Consider the following 15,168-nt stretch of genomic DNA (forward strand, 5'->3'; position numbering starts at 1 on the left):
AGAGGGGGGAATGAAGCCTCCTCATCCTGTTCGCGGGCCCCCCAAGCTAAAGTCTTCCCAGCTGAGGGGGGGAGGGGTCTGCCTAGGGGGTTTCCCTTGTCCCTGCCCAGCCAGAACAGCACCCCAGAAAGAAGAATCAGTGCTGCCCTCATCCCCCCAACCCAGCACAAGCCCCTGGGGCTGCTTGGCGCATCTTGCCAGCTATCATTGGTGCTGGGCTCCAGTGGGATAAGCTGGAACGTGGGGGGTTGTGCCAGGTGATGGGGCCCAATCCTTCCCTCTGTGAAATGCTCCTGGCTCCAGCTGCCTGGCATATCCCGCCAAAGCCCAGCACCAGCAGCAGCTAGCCAGATGTGCCAGGCAACCCAGGGGGCCTAGTGTTGGGTAGCGGGGCTCCATCCTGCTTTCTACAGACAGTTCCTGTTTCTGATGCCTGGGGCAAGCTCCTGAGGCCACCCTGTGTGTCTTGCTGGCTGCTGCTGCTGCTGCAGGATGTGCAGGACGCCTGGGGAGCTTGCATGGGGTGGTAAGGCCTGATCCTGCCTTCTGTGGAGTGCTCCCTTCCCTGCCACCTGGCACATCCCACTGGAGTGAGCCCAGCACCAACAGCAGCCAGCAAGACATGCTGGGCAGCTCTGGGGACTTGTTCTTAGTAGTGGGGTCCAAACCCTTTCTGTATGGAGCCAGCCCAGATAAGTGAGGAGGGGAAACCCCCTAGGACTCAGTGCTGCCCCCCTCCTTCCCACAGCAGGGAAGATCCCAGCTCATGGGGCTGAGAACAGGATACAGGGCTTCACTCTCCTCCCTGCACATCAGTGACTTACGCTGGCTGAGCCACATGTGGGGAGGGAATCACCCCCTGCAACTGGGCAGACCAGCCTAGGGGGAATATCAGGCTGGCCAGAGGAAACCCCCCACGGATGGGCAAATGCTGGGCTTCAGGGCCAGCAGGGAGGGGGGGACTCCTTTCCCCCTCCCTCAGTGGGTCAGTGACTCATGCCAGCCTGTCCTGGGAGCAGGAGGCAACCTTCACAGATCAGGGCTAGGGGGTGCATCTGGAGGCTCTGTTCCTCTGCCGCCTCCTCCCCTCCCCTCCCCTTCCCTCCCTGCCAGTACCTCACAGGGCTGACAGGCACAGGCAGGACCAGGCTGGGAAAGCAGAGGCATTGTTACCTCAGCTCTGTGACAGCTGTGGGGTAGGGCTGGCCCAGACTCAGTTGGAGCAGATAGCACACTGGAGTAGATAGCAGGCTTGCCTGCCCGCCCTATAAGGGAGGTTAGCAGGGGAGACCGAATGCATTCTGGGAGGCTGGAGGACTGGGACATAACTTGAGCCAGGGCGGGATCTGGGACAGAAGTTCCATAGACTGATTTAAACCAAATCAAGTAAGAGTGATACTACATCCACTCAGGTTTTATCTTAAACTGGGTTTGGCCATTTTGAAACCAGTTTATGTGCACTGAACTTCTGTTCTGTTACAGGTTTAAACCAGTTGCCGATCCTTTATATTAGTTTATGTGTAACTTCTGTCCCTAGCCTGAGAGGATATCTAAGGTATGTGTTTAGATTGTGACACTTTGCCCATCCAAGTTTTATATCTTCACCATATTTGACTTTGGAGCATGTTTGTTGTACATCTCATATTGCAGATAATGATGGAGACCAGATATTGTATAGATAAGGAAGTCAATTTAAATTTCATATTCTATATAAAACACAAAATCCTGGTGTTGCTTTACTGTGGACTTGATCAAACTTCCTTACTTCAAGTTTTCAGCTACTACAATTATGGCACATCTATCTGAGCTGCAACAGTCACAGAGTGTTAGATGCTAAGTAAAACATCGGATTTTCTTCCTTGTAATCATCATCATACTGATTTCTGATCTCTGCTGAACCTGAACTTCAGTTATCACACAGAAAATTGCACACTGACTAGCCACTGAAATCAATAGAGAACCTGCTTTCACACAAGCAAGCCATCTAAATTACTGCATGTGGTATTTTGACAGGTATGCTATTATGGTGTTTTGAAAGCAAAGAATGGTTTTATTTCTCTTGCAGGAAGTGTTGGGTAGGATTTCCTTTCCCTTATTTAAAGGTTTGAAAGTAATTAGTGGTTAGTGTTCCAGTCTTCCCAGGCAATGGTTATACTGGGTTCCTGTTATATTTCTATTAATGATGTAAGTTTTGTTTTCTAACAAGATAAAAACAAAAAACAACAGTATTCTAAGCAAATAATTCTGAATATGCAGATAGCTTAATTGTACCAAATGAGTCACTACTTTCAAGGGTAAAACACAGAGCAGAAATCAGGGGAAACAATATGTTTGCACCAATTATTACTTCACACCTCAGTCAAATTTAAGTAGCAGGTGTTGAAGCTCACTAGACAAGGCAAAAGACACAAATTAAGACACTATGTCACTTGGTACCTTTAAACATTCACTCATTTACAGTAATGACTAAATAAACACCTAGAATGTCAAATTTACTTACATTTCTTAAATCTGTGTCTTCCATAACTATTGGCTAACACTGCTGTTAATTAGTCATTAATTGCAACATTAGTGTTAAGTAACCCAAAGAAAATATATGCTGATATTCAGTGCTGGCATCATAGATAATTTTTCAGGTAAAAAATGCTAGAGATAAACCTTAACAGCATTTGGATACTTTTCATAGTTTGAAATTACTGTTGTTCATGGTTGTATAAACCTGCCTGGCAAAGTTGACATAGGCCACAAAAAAAATTCACTTCTAGCAATGGAGGGAGAAGGAGCAGTACAGATATTCAGGCTGTGACCAATTCCTCTCCCCTGGTCTTTGCACCTTCCTGAGACTGAGGTAATCCTGGTCCATGTAGGGGTGTGCATTTGCAGCAGCACAAACAGTAGCCACAGAAATTTGTGCTACTACTTTGTACTCCAGTGCATGCCCCTGCCCATACACTTTGCACCAGGACACATTATCCCATTGCTCCATGTGCTGCAGCAGAGGGCTGGCTGGGACACAGGGTGCCTCAACACAGGGCTAGCCAGTGGAGCCCTTGCACTAGGGCATGTGCATACAGGGGAGCAGGCAGCCTTGGGCTCACTGCTCCCCCATCTCAAGGCTGTCTGCTCCCCTTTCTCTGCATTTGTCCCAGTGCACTCCACTTTAGTGTGCTTAGACTGCTTTTTTCTTTGGGGTGTTTTTTTGATACTGGGAAATCCCGGTAGCAAATTTTGCCCTGGTGCTGCAAACTGGCAGTGTGGTATATAGTTTAACATGCAACACATATGGGTTGTGGCACTGCAAAGAGGTTTGTGATGCCATGAACCACATGTGCCTTCACATCTGGATCTGATCCTTGTTCCCAGGGAGATTGGAACATCAGGGCAAAATCCCTTGCCTGTTTCTCACACCTGGTATGAGAACCAGGCAAGGGGCTTGCAGTGCTGCTCCCTCTGCTCAGCAACTAGTACCCAGGAACCAAGTGGACAAAACAGTGAGGCAAAACCTCCTGCCCACTTCTCACTCCAGGGACTACAGAGACTCAAGAGAGAGAAATAGACAGGAGTCTTGTGGCACTGCTCCCAGTGCCCAGGAGCCGAGAAGATGGAGCCACCTCTCAGCCTTCTCTTATGAAAGGTGAAGAGATCTAGGTCCCTCAGTCTCTCCTCAGAGGGCCTTGCCTGCAGGCCTCTGACCATACGAGTGACCCTTCTCTGAACCCTTTCAAGATTCTCTGCCACCAATTGCCACAGTTTGTTTTGTAAGGGGTCCTACGCTACCCTGCACCTTCCTTTTGTTCCCTATATACCTAAAGAACTTTTTGTTGTCCTTAATTTTTGTTGCCAGCCTAAATTCTAATCCTGCTTTGGCTTTCCTAACTGATTCCCTGCAAGTGCGAGCCAGGGAGGTATACTGCTCCTTGGTAGCTACCCCGTTTCCACATCATGTATACCTCTTTCTTTGCCCTTAAGCTTTCCTGGACTCCCCTGTTCAGCCAAGAGGGCTTCTTGGCCCCTTTGCCCCCTTTTATGTGCAATGGAATTGTCTCCTTCTGTGCCCGTAGGATCGCGCCCTTGAGGAACGACCACCCTTCCTGGACCCCCATTTCGCCCATGCTCTTGAGCTTTAACACCTCACTAACTAATCCCCTAAGCGCACTGAAGTTAAGCTTTCTGAAAACTAGCACTTCAGCCCTGCTGGTTAGTTTACCCGTCCTTTGCCAGATAGTTAATTCAATCAATTGGTGGTCACTATCTCCTAGGTTACCTTGTACCTGCAGATTCCCCACCATGTCATTCCCTGTAGCTAACACCAAGTCCAGCAAGGCAGTTCCCTTAGTGGCACCTATGTTAGGTGGAGGTCCTGTACGCAGGTTAAGAACCTATGTGAGTGATTAGATTTGGCTGACTGCTCCCAGCAGATGTCAAGGTAGTTTGGGTCACCCATGACAACCATATCTCTCAATTGTATGGCCTCTGAGAACTGTCTGGAGAATCTCAGGTCTAGCTCATCTTCCTGGTGTGGCAGTCTATAGTAGACCCCCACTACCAAGTCCCTTTCCCCCCATCTTCCTTGTATCCTGACCCACAGTACCTCGGTTTGGCCCTCCTCTGATCCCATCTTGATTATAGAGGATGTATATTGTTCCTTAACATAGAGAGCAACCCCCCCAGTCCCACCCTCCACCACCTTTATTCCCCACTCTATCCCATCTGTACAACCTGTAACCCTCAATGCCTACTGCCCAATTGTGAGTAGGGTCCCACCAGGTTTCAGTTTCCTTTATACTGAACTTAATAATTTGTGTCTGAATGAAACTCATCTTCCAAAATGGCATCCAATCTTCATGTACAGACATTAACCCTTTCCTTTTCTAGTTTGTTCCAATAATCATTCCATCTTAGATTTTCTGACTTCCTATAAAAATGCAGGCTCCTGCAATAACCTCGACAACCTCTGAGAAAGTTGATGCTCATGAGTTTTTAGTTCATCTTTGTTGATCTCAGCAATTTAGCTACTTACCTATACTTTAGATTGCTTTTAAGGTACATATTAAACTTTGTTATTCATTAGTTGATACTTCTTGATTAGAAAGTGATAAAGAAAAGGCAATAACAGAAATAATGATCACTTACAGAACATTTCACAAATATTGTATTTACTCAAATACAAGATGCGTTTTTTTCCCCCAATCAACATGGGGAAAATAGCCCCTCATCTTACATTTGCATACAAGGAAACATAACTAAATACATTGTCCATCATTAAACTGCTGCCAAAAACAGCACATGCTTGGGAATAGTAACCAACTATAAAGTTAATTAAATGCAGCCACCACTGAGCATGATTATAAAACACAAGGCCCATATACAGCAAACATATTGATAGGAACCGATCACAAGGATAGGTTGATGTAATGCATCTACTAAAATATATGGTAGTGCCCATGGAGCTCAGTCCCCCTCAGCACGAACTCTTTTTCAAGTCATGGTGAACCACTACATTGAATATATTTCAGCTTCCTCTTCACTCCCACAGCTGAGGTGCACCTTTTTTCCCCACTTCCAATGAGTTCTATTTTTTAACCATCCAGTTTGGCAAACATCACTGAATGGGGCCCCAGACACGTTATCCCGAATCCTTCTGTTATTCCCTCTCTCATCCTGGTGCATATGATTAGTGTGACTGCACCCTCCAGTCCTGAGTTGAGTTTAATTAGCACATGAATCCTTTGTAAGGGGGGGGGGTGTGGGGGGGTAATCTGGAGTATACACATACACTGAGCAGTGCTGAGCTGTGGGGTCACCATGACTTGCAATACTGTTGTCTCTGCTGTGGCCCAGCCCAAGGAACTATATGGTAAATCATGAGCTTTTTGGCTTTGGACTAATGTCATGCATAGTTTGTACTATATATACAAGTATAGAAGTGCTGCTTAAAAGTGTGTTTATGGAGTACCTGAGCTAAAACTTGCAACATGTAAACTACATCAATTCTGGATGGACTAAGTCTATGGGTATCTGTAGTAGTCTTCCTATATATAGTTACTGCAGGTATGTTTACTTTTAGGTCAGTATTTCCAAATTTGCTTTTGCACTTCACCTCCATGTGCTCAAGGAAAGCAGGGTCTGTCAATAAGGAAGTGGTTGCAGGCAAAAAGAAGTAGCAGGGCAGAAGGCAAGGTGGCTATCTAACCCTTCCCCCCCAGATTTATCTTCCCTGCTGTAGCAGTGGGAAAGGGACACAGTCCAGGCAAACCTCCAATAATGAGATTCTATGCCTGGAAAATTGTAACAAATTTACATATTTTGCATATATAAAATTTAATCATTGAGAGAGGTTATTTTTATAATCATGGTCATCTTATATTCAACTAAATATGGTATTAACTCACTAGCTAATACAGCACAAATATTTGAGAGGTACCAAGGGGGTGAAGGAAAAGGAATGTTGTTCTGTAACTGAAACATGGAGAAAATCAAGACAGGTAAAAACAGTCTTTACTGAGACATAGTATACTAAATATCATATATACATTATGGAATTCTTTTCATTGCAACTTTATGAAAATACTATTTAAAATCTTGTATATGTGATGATCCTCCTTGATACCAGGAATGGACTAGGTAATTTAAACAAGTGAAATTCTATATGCGTCAAATCAGAAGTCTTTCTAGAACTCTCAGAGCCATGTTTATGCCCAGAAATACAAAGGTGTGTGTGTGTGCACACATACACATGTGTGTGTTCAGAAGGGAACACTTTTTTCACATATACCAATCCCCAAATAAAACATGCACCTTGTTCTGGGGAAAGCAGAATAAAGAAAAAATATATTTCCAGAGTTAGGGCTGCATAGAGCAGAGGCAGAGCCTAATCTTCAACTTGCTCACCTAAAGCTGAAACCCTAACTGCTGCAGAAGAATGATCTCAACAGGTGAATCTACAATTTGGAAAAGAGCTAAAAACACATTCTGTAATGCTGTGAAATAAGAGAAAAATTCCTGAAGTAGCTAAAACACAGAAAAATACAGAAGGGTTAGCTTGATAAGTGGAACATCGAGACTATTAAAAAGGAGAGATGATTGTTAAGAGCCTTGGAGTCAAGAATAATAAACCATCAAGTCAGCTGACTCAACTGCCTGAACACAAGTGTCACTGCTGCTGCAAACAGGAATCAAAGCTGAAGCAGTAATAGAAGTGGGGTGCTTCTGTCTCAGACAGAAAATCAGCTTCCCTAGTTAAGACACACACCCAAGTTGTTATACCAGCAAATACAGCATATGCATCCCTTCCTAAACTCCTGTTTATTTGACATTCATTATTTTAATACTGGATATTCTGTATATGACTCAAGAGGCCTGTGTACTCTAATGCCGACACATATGAGTCTATGAGTGGTGCACACTTTGATTCTTAGTTGTGTCATAGATCTGACGGCTTAATTTTCAAGTAGGGCTGAAGCATACCTATTTTATCTAAACACAGGAGAAAAACAATCGTGAGGGGAAGGATGGTCATGTGCTCAAGGTACTGAAGTAACGTAAAAAAAATATTGGTTCAGTTCCAGTCCCTGTTACAAAATCCCGGTGTAATTCTGTATGAGTGGTAAGTTATATGTACCTTAATTCCCTATTTGTAAAGTGGAAATATTAATATTTCTCCTCTTTTGTATTTAATTGCTAGTTCATGGCAAATCTGACTATGCATAAATACCGTGGTCAGCACGATGGTACCCTGCTTTCAGTTGAGGTCCATCAGTACTGCTATAAACAACCAATAATAATATTAATTTATTTCAGCTTTATGAGGTACTTACCTCTACCCCTTCTTCTACTCTCATGGAAGAATTCTGAATTATTTGAGAACTTGTCAACAATTTTTATCTTAATCAGATGAAGACAACAGCCATAAATTAGGTAAAATCCTATATTTGGATGCCACAGCAATAAACTCTAAACTAAGCCAACGTGATTTGCACACCTCAAAAATCTTCTTTATTATGTAGGTTTGAATAGGCTTGATGGTGTTTATAACTGCATGATGAGAAGTGAGAGATAGTACAACCAAGTGAATTGAAAAGCATTAAGCATTATTTGTCACAAAATGTTAAAAAGAATAGCAGAGGAAGCTCACAAAGAAAATGGTTCTAGCTAATGTGGGTTTTCCTTTATTTGATTAAAAAAAAGGAGACCACTAAGCTAATGGCACTTTATTGTGCATCAGCAGATGCATGACGAATAGATCCAAGGAGGTGATACTTCCCTTCTATCGGGCGCTGGTCAGACCGCAGCTGGAGTACTGCGTGCAATTCTGGGCACCGCACTTCAAGAGGGATGTGGATAACCTGGAGAGGGTCCAGAGAAGGGCCACTCATATGGTTAAGGGCTTGCAGGCCAAGCCCTATGAGGAGAGACTGGGGCACCTGGACCTCTTCAGCCTCCGCAAGAGAAGGTTGAGAGATGACCTTGTGGCTGCCTATAAATTCATCATGGGGGCACAGAAGGGAATTGGTGAGGCTTTACTCACCAAGGCGCCCCTGGGGGTTACAAGAAATAATGGCCATAAGCTAGCAGAGAGCAGATTTAGACTAGACATTAGGAAGAACTTCTTCACAGTTAGAGTGGCCAAGGTCTGGAAGCTCCCAAGAGAGGTGGTGCTCTCCCCTACGTCTTTCCTGCCTATGCAGGGGGTCAGACTTGATGATCTATTGAGGTCCCTTCCGACCCTAACATCTATGAATCTATGAATCTAGAATATCCAGCTTAACTTTCATAGTTGGGACTTTGCTTTGACAATCGGCCAGCTTGATGCCTTTACCATGCCTGAGGTATCATTAAAACCGGTTGTATCAGACATGTGTTTACACAAGCCATTAGCATGGAGCAATAAACTCCAGAGCATATTGCTCCATGCTAATTGCATGTATAAACACGTGCAGGAATGTATAAACAACCCCTTTTACTGATACTCCAGGCATGCCACAGGCATAAAGCTGGCTGATTGCTCTGGAGTTTATTGCTCCTGGGCATGCCATTTGAACATGTGCCTAGGACCACAGCACGTTGATGAAGCAGCCTCAGCTGGCATGGGGACCCCGGGGTCAGCCTGCCAGCCCAGGGCTGCTCTTGCCCAGCTCAACGTGCTGCAGAGGTGCTGGCTAGGGCACAAGGGTGCTCCAATGCAGGGCTAACTGGCAGGCAGTCCCCACACTGAAGTAACCTTTTGCCTCAGCCAGCTGGGGCTGTCTACACATGTGCTGCTGCAGAGTAAAAAACTCCATAGCAGGATAGTACATACAAGTAGTTACTATCCTGCTGCAGTATTAATTAGTTTATTCCAGCCTAATAGGAGCACACATGTAGATGCGTGATGTTTACTGCAGAGCTAATTACTCTACTCTGCAGCACACGTGTCATGTAGAGGCACCCGGTGTGTGCTAGATATGTGTGCACTTTAGCTTTGTATGTAACTCAGTCTTGTTACAGTCAGACTCCAAAGTGATACGTGGTCATGTAAAGAGCAACAATTACACTTTTCAAAGCAACCAGATGGTGAAGTGGAAGACAGAGATGGTAAATGGGCCTAGAGCTCAAACTAGGATTCTTTCATTTGAAAATTTTCTTAAATATTAGCATCAGAGGGCAGGGTTTAATACATTAAGAAATAAAGCATGGATGTTGAAATATATCATATCTAATTTTAGAGAAGTGCAAAAGGCTCTTAAGCAAATCAGAAAACCAGATGGATCTCTGGTTGTCTCACTGCAAACAGTTTGACATACATGATCAAACACAGGTCACCAACATAAGTCCCATAAACTGGATTTGCCCCAGGGAGCCAGTGGATCTTGTCTGTGGAGCTGAAAGATTATCTCTGCCCATGCCTGTGCTGGGGCTGAACAGCTAGAAGCCCTCATTGCCACCATTTCTCCCTGTCCCCTACTGTTGCAGCATGGGCACAGTGAAGAGTTGGTAGGGAACTGATCTGGGGCCTGGCAGCTTTCAGCTGCACCCCTGCTGCTGCCAAGAGATGGCAGTGTGGGAGAAGCGGAAGCAGTGAGCAGTGCAGACATATCTGGCCCCAGTATCTCCCCAATGACTGGAAGCTAAGACTGTGCTGCAGTTGAAAAGCAAAGGGCCAGGGAGCAGTGGCAGCAACAGTGTAGGTGCAATTCCAGCTGCTTGCCCCAGCACAGTTCCCCTGCAGGTGGAAAATATGGTGCCAGCACAGCTCCTGGCTGTGTGGTCTCTGCCTGGGCAGCCCCCCTCACTGGTGACACACCATGGAAGGTACCTGGCCAGCACCAGACTGAAACTGGGTTGTTTGAGAAATTAAATGAACGCTTGTATGCCCATAATTTCTAGTAGGAAAGTGGTGCTTCTTCTGGTAGAAACATAATGCCCGTACATGGCCAGTATCTGGAGTGGGGGTTAGATGACTCTCTTCAAATTAGTGTCAGAACAAATAAATATATCAGGAAACTCCTTCCAAAAATTTTTCTCTAGCATTCTGTTCTTTTCTGCTTGCAAGAAAGCAGAATATTGATTTCTGCAGGGGAGAACCTGAATAAACAACATTATATTAGTGGTTTATTTAGATAACAAATAGGGGAAGAATACAATATATCATCACCTATCTTGTATCCATCAGGTGAAATAATGTAAAAATATGACAATACCTGCCTCTAGATCTCTGATTTATACTGGGCGTATCTACACAAGCTGTTTACTGCACATTGGCCTAATAACACTGTGCAGTAGCGTGTCACGGCAAAAACCATGCTAATAGCCTACTGCGCAGTGTTATTAGGCTAATGCACAGTAAGCGTCAATAAATAACCTTGCACCAGTACTATTGCGTGGTAACTTTAGGTACTGTACATTTAGTTAGTACTTTATTAAGGAAGTACTAAACTAAATGTGCAGTATCTAAGGCACATTAATGAATGTGTAGATGCGCGTACTGATGCCTTAACATTTGCTTTGGTTCTAAACAGGAAGAAACAGGTATGTTTCCATTTCTGCTGCTATCTGCTGTATTGCACTCTAACTGTCACAGCTTCTCTTTAATTACCTAATTTTCTCAATACCAGAACCTACTCCACTTTCATTTCTCATACATACACCCATTTAACTTTTAATGACAGCTTGTAAGGAGAAATATTGTTGCTTGCATCTGGAGAATACCTATTTCAGTGCTTACTTTCTAGGTCTGTACCAAGTGGAAAACATACCCCATAGTGAAATGAAATCCTATTGTGTGCCTAGACAACAAAAGTTTAATAAAAATATCTACTATTCAAGCTTTTAAGTCAATAAGATTCTGTTCCTAAATACATTGTTTACCATTAATCTTCCTTCTACAGAAAAAGCAAGAGTTGTATATTAAATTAGCTTTGCAAAGTACAGGGTAGAGAGATAGCAGTAGAACAAACAAATCAATGCCATTAAAAGAATGACACTTACAAGCAGGCTGGAGTCATTCCAGGTAAGATGTCAATATTTTTTTTTTTTTTAAAGCAACTCCAAAACATTTTCAAAGGAATCTCAACTTAGTCTGCAGCTGTGAACCCACACAATTTTGCTGCTACCATTTTTTAGCCATGTCACTCATACACGCACATGACCCAGTTAGGCAGCTTGTGCTCATAAATGAGACTTTGTCCAAGTAAATATTATCATCTGCACACATCAATAAAAGTCTGAGACAACAAAGTATGAGTGATTTATGCATCTGTATAAAAGGGGCCTTGTTAGCAAATCTGGCCTTTTAACTAATTTCTCTGGCATGAGACAAAGTCATCTCTGCCCCACTAATCCCCTTCTTATGTCAGAAGAGGAAAATCCCCCCCATAAGTAGAAACAATGTCAAACTGCTCTCTATTTTAATATTTCAAAGATGGTTACAAGGAAATCATGAAGACCAATTCTGATCTTACACAGTTGTTCCTGGTTAGGGAGCATCGCAGGGACCAAATATTGTATTTTTTGTAAAGCAGCATTCAAACCCTGAAAAGGGGTGAGGATGTTCTAAGAGTCAGCTAGCCTCATTGCTCACATGCAATTTTTGGCATACATTGGAAGAAAAAAAAAAGAAGGATGTTTGCTCGGGCTTGGGGAAAAGACTCAAAAGAGCAGTTCTTTTCTGTGCAAACCACTCCCTCCCTTCACACACACTACTTTTTTTTCAGTTTGCAATAAGAAAAGGAAGAGGTCCATCATTTCTCTGCACTGTCTCAGTAAAATTCTAAAGTTTTGCTTTCTGTTACAGTAGCTTCCCATTTTATAACTGGAGAAAACATTTTAGAAAAAAAATTAAATCTGCAAGCCAGACAGTTTCTGTGCTAGGATACCTGAAAACAAAGTGAAAACAAACAACATTCCCTAATTGTACAAGCAGCAGAATATAGCAACAGATGTGGTTTTCATGAAAAATAACAATCTAACAATCTACAATGGTATTTTTGATAATCTATCTTTCTCACTATGAATAGCATTAGGAGCTTTTCTAGAAGCCTAATAAATACCACAATGCCCTCTGCAGGTTGTTGTAGTATAATACTCCACAGAAGACACGTCTTTGTTTTATGTATTCCAGGTGCCCTGTTTGTATTGACAGCTCATGTTTTGAAACCATACTCTTGATTTTACCAAATGGAGTGATTAAAAATTTCTGATGACTTCAGCCTAATATTAGATAATATTACATTGAACCCCCACATACCCCAGTGCTAGTTTAACACATTTTAAAGGCTCTTCTCAGCTAAATATTGATTAGTAAGAAAGCTTGTACCAAGAAGGAGAAATGCATCAAATATCATGTAACCATCAAATAGGTGAAATATCAATATAGATCTCCTATGATGTCTTGATGAATTCTACAGTTTGTGCATATTATAGAGTAGGAAAGTCATACTTAAGGTTTAAAAAGCCCGTTAAAAAACTTATGTTTTTCCTGGTCCTTATCACAAAAAAATTTCTTATTGGCCTAGACCTCTAGTTCTTTTGAAAAACTCAGAAACAATAGGGGTAAATAGTCCTTATATGACTGTTAAAATGCTCCCTATTCTTGTTAAAAGACAAGGATAACTGAAGTTCCTGATCTACCTCCTCTACTGCTTTAACATGTTTTTATTGTGCTGTTATTAGTCAACTCTTTTCCAAAGTAAACAATCTGAAACTTTTTAATGTCTTCATATGACAGGTTTGTTCCAAGCTCCTGAACATTTTTGTTGCTCACTCTGTGACCCCATTCTATCACTTCTAGACAGTATAACCAGCACTGCATATGGCAATTCAGACAGAGGTGTAAATAGCTTCTGTCCCCTGCGTGCCTGCCCCTTGTTCCACTACTGATTTCAGAGGAGGTTTTCCATTGTTTTTAAACATACAGATAAAAGAGCATTATCCATATTAATCCCTATCACATTTCTTTTTGTAATCTCATGTAAGAAGCTACACTAAATTAAATCTCTTACATAAAAGTGCCCTTTGTGTCACTGTATGACATGGACTCTGGATAATGCAAGAAACTTTTGTCCTGTTACTGTGGTTTTCAAGTGCAGAGTTTTTCAACCCATGGGTTGTGACCCAAAAGTGGGTCACAAGAATATATGAAAGGGTTGTGAACAAACTTTAAAAATGGATCAACAAACTTTAAAGGAGAAAAACATGGGAAACCATGGTTTTTTCCTTGCAGGCTGGCAGAGTTCCAGCCTGCAAAGGGCTGCTTGGGGCACCACCCCAAGACCCACCCCCTCCACACTCCCCCCTGCCCCCTCCACACACTGCAGAGCTGGAGCCTGGGGGCAGGGGGCAGAGGGTCAGGAGTGAGGGGCACCAGCAGAGCCAGGGGAGTTTTCTACTTAAACTGTTTACTGGGTCAGGACTGGCCATCAATGTTAACAAATGGGTCCTGGTACAAAAAAGGTTGAGAACCACTGTTCTAGTGTATTTTAAAGTAATTTGTAGAAAGATTTTGCTTTGCATGTACCTAAACAGTGTCTAACAGCTCACTTCACTACCTGAAATCTAAGCCAGGAAAGAAACTTTTAATCTTGTCCATAATGATTTAGCCTTCTAAAACTTAACTGAACGTTATAGGAGCTACAACAGCAGGTCCAGCCTACTTCAAATAATTCTGTCTTCTCCCCACCAAAGAAAACTGTCAAACAGGGTAATTGTCTTTAAAAAAACTATTTTCCAGGTATCTTCCATTTCAAGCTTTTAGAACACAAAACAAAACTTCCTTTAGGTAATTAATTGTGATGCTGATACTCTGGAGGAGACTTGGCAAAGTCTGTTGTTCATCTGAGCAGCCAGCAGGGACAATGAATATTTCATGAACATTAGCTGTAATCTTCTCTACCCTTTCACAAATACGAGACAAAACACTGTCCCTGTAACAGCAGCACTCTTCAGAAATAAATTAGAGGATCATCTTGAAGCTACTTGGAATCCTTACCGATTGTACTCTTCATTTTCATTGTCTTGTGATTACCTCATTCATTATACTTCAGGCAGGTAGATAGGCATGGTACATTTTCTTTCAGTGTAATGAAGAAGAATAACGGAAGTACTTACCTAGAAAACAGAACATTAAAACAAGAATCACTAAAATGTGAAAAGGTACTTTATATGAGTTTTGGATTTGTTAAGTACTGTAAAGCCACATAACGCTTTACAGAATGAATAGGCTAACAGAAAGGTAACTGTTATCAAAGTATGAAGCCTAAGTTTTCTATGTCATTGTGCCATCAAGGTTGAACTCAACATTTACAACACATAGCACTTTTAATTCCTTTATTATTCAAAATGATAGTATCTTATATGAATAGTTCACTAACAATTCATTGCAAATATCTCACAGTCCACACTGATGCTGATTTTTATTTTATGTCATGGTTATTATATTGCCTTAGTTCCTAACTGGATGACTTACATTACTAACCAACACAATGTGAATTGTGCCTAGTATAATAAGTTATTTGCTGTCAGAAAATAGTTGTTGCCACATATTGAAGCATTTTGTTAGTTTTTATAAATATTTATGAGAGTAAAACTTGAGAGTTCAATCTTCAAAGAAAGCAAATAAGAGATACAAATACAATTGCATCTAATTTTGCTTTTAGGTCAAATATATATCCATTTTACTTTCTATTTAATGTT

General features: G+C 42.3%; 1 protein-coding gene across 1 annotated transcript in view; it reads right to left on the reverse strand.

The window, feature by feature from the left end:
* LOC102381386 (cAMP-specific 3',5'-cyclic phosphodiesterase 4D) overlaps positions 1 to 14,483 on the reverse strand; it is a 431,023-nt gene extending 416,540 nt beyond the window's left edge. The window contains exon 1 of the mRNA XM_025201141.1: positions 14,465 to 14,483. The gene's annotated coding sequence lies outside the window, so the exon portion shown is untranslated. The remainder of the gene's footprint in view (positions 1 to 14,464) is intronic.
* Positions 14,484 to 15,168: the final 685 nt, after the last annotated feature.

This window comes from Alligator sinensis, unplaced genomic scaffold (assembly GCF_000455745.1).
Source record: "Alligator sinensis unplaced genomic scaffold, ASM45574v1 scaffold123_1, whole genome shotgun sequence".
In the NCBI taxonomy this organism is placed as follows: domain Eukaryota; kingdom Metazoa; phylum Chordata; order Crocodylia; family Alligatoridae; genus Alligator; species Alligator sinensis.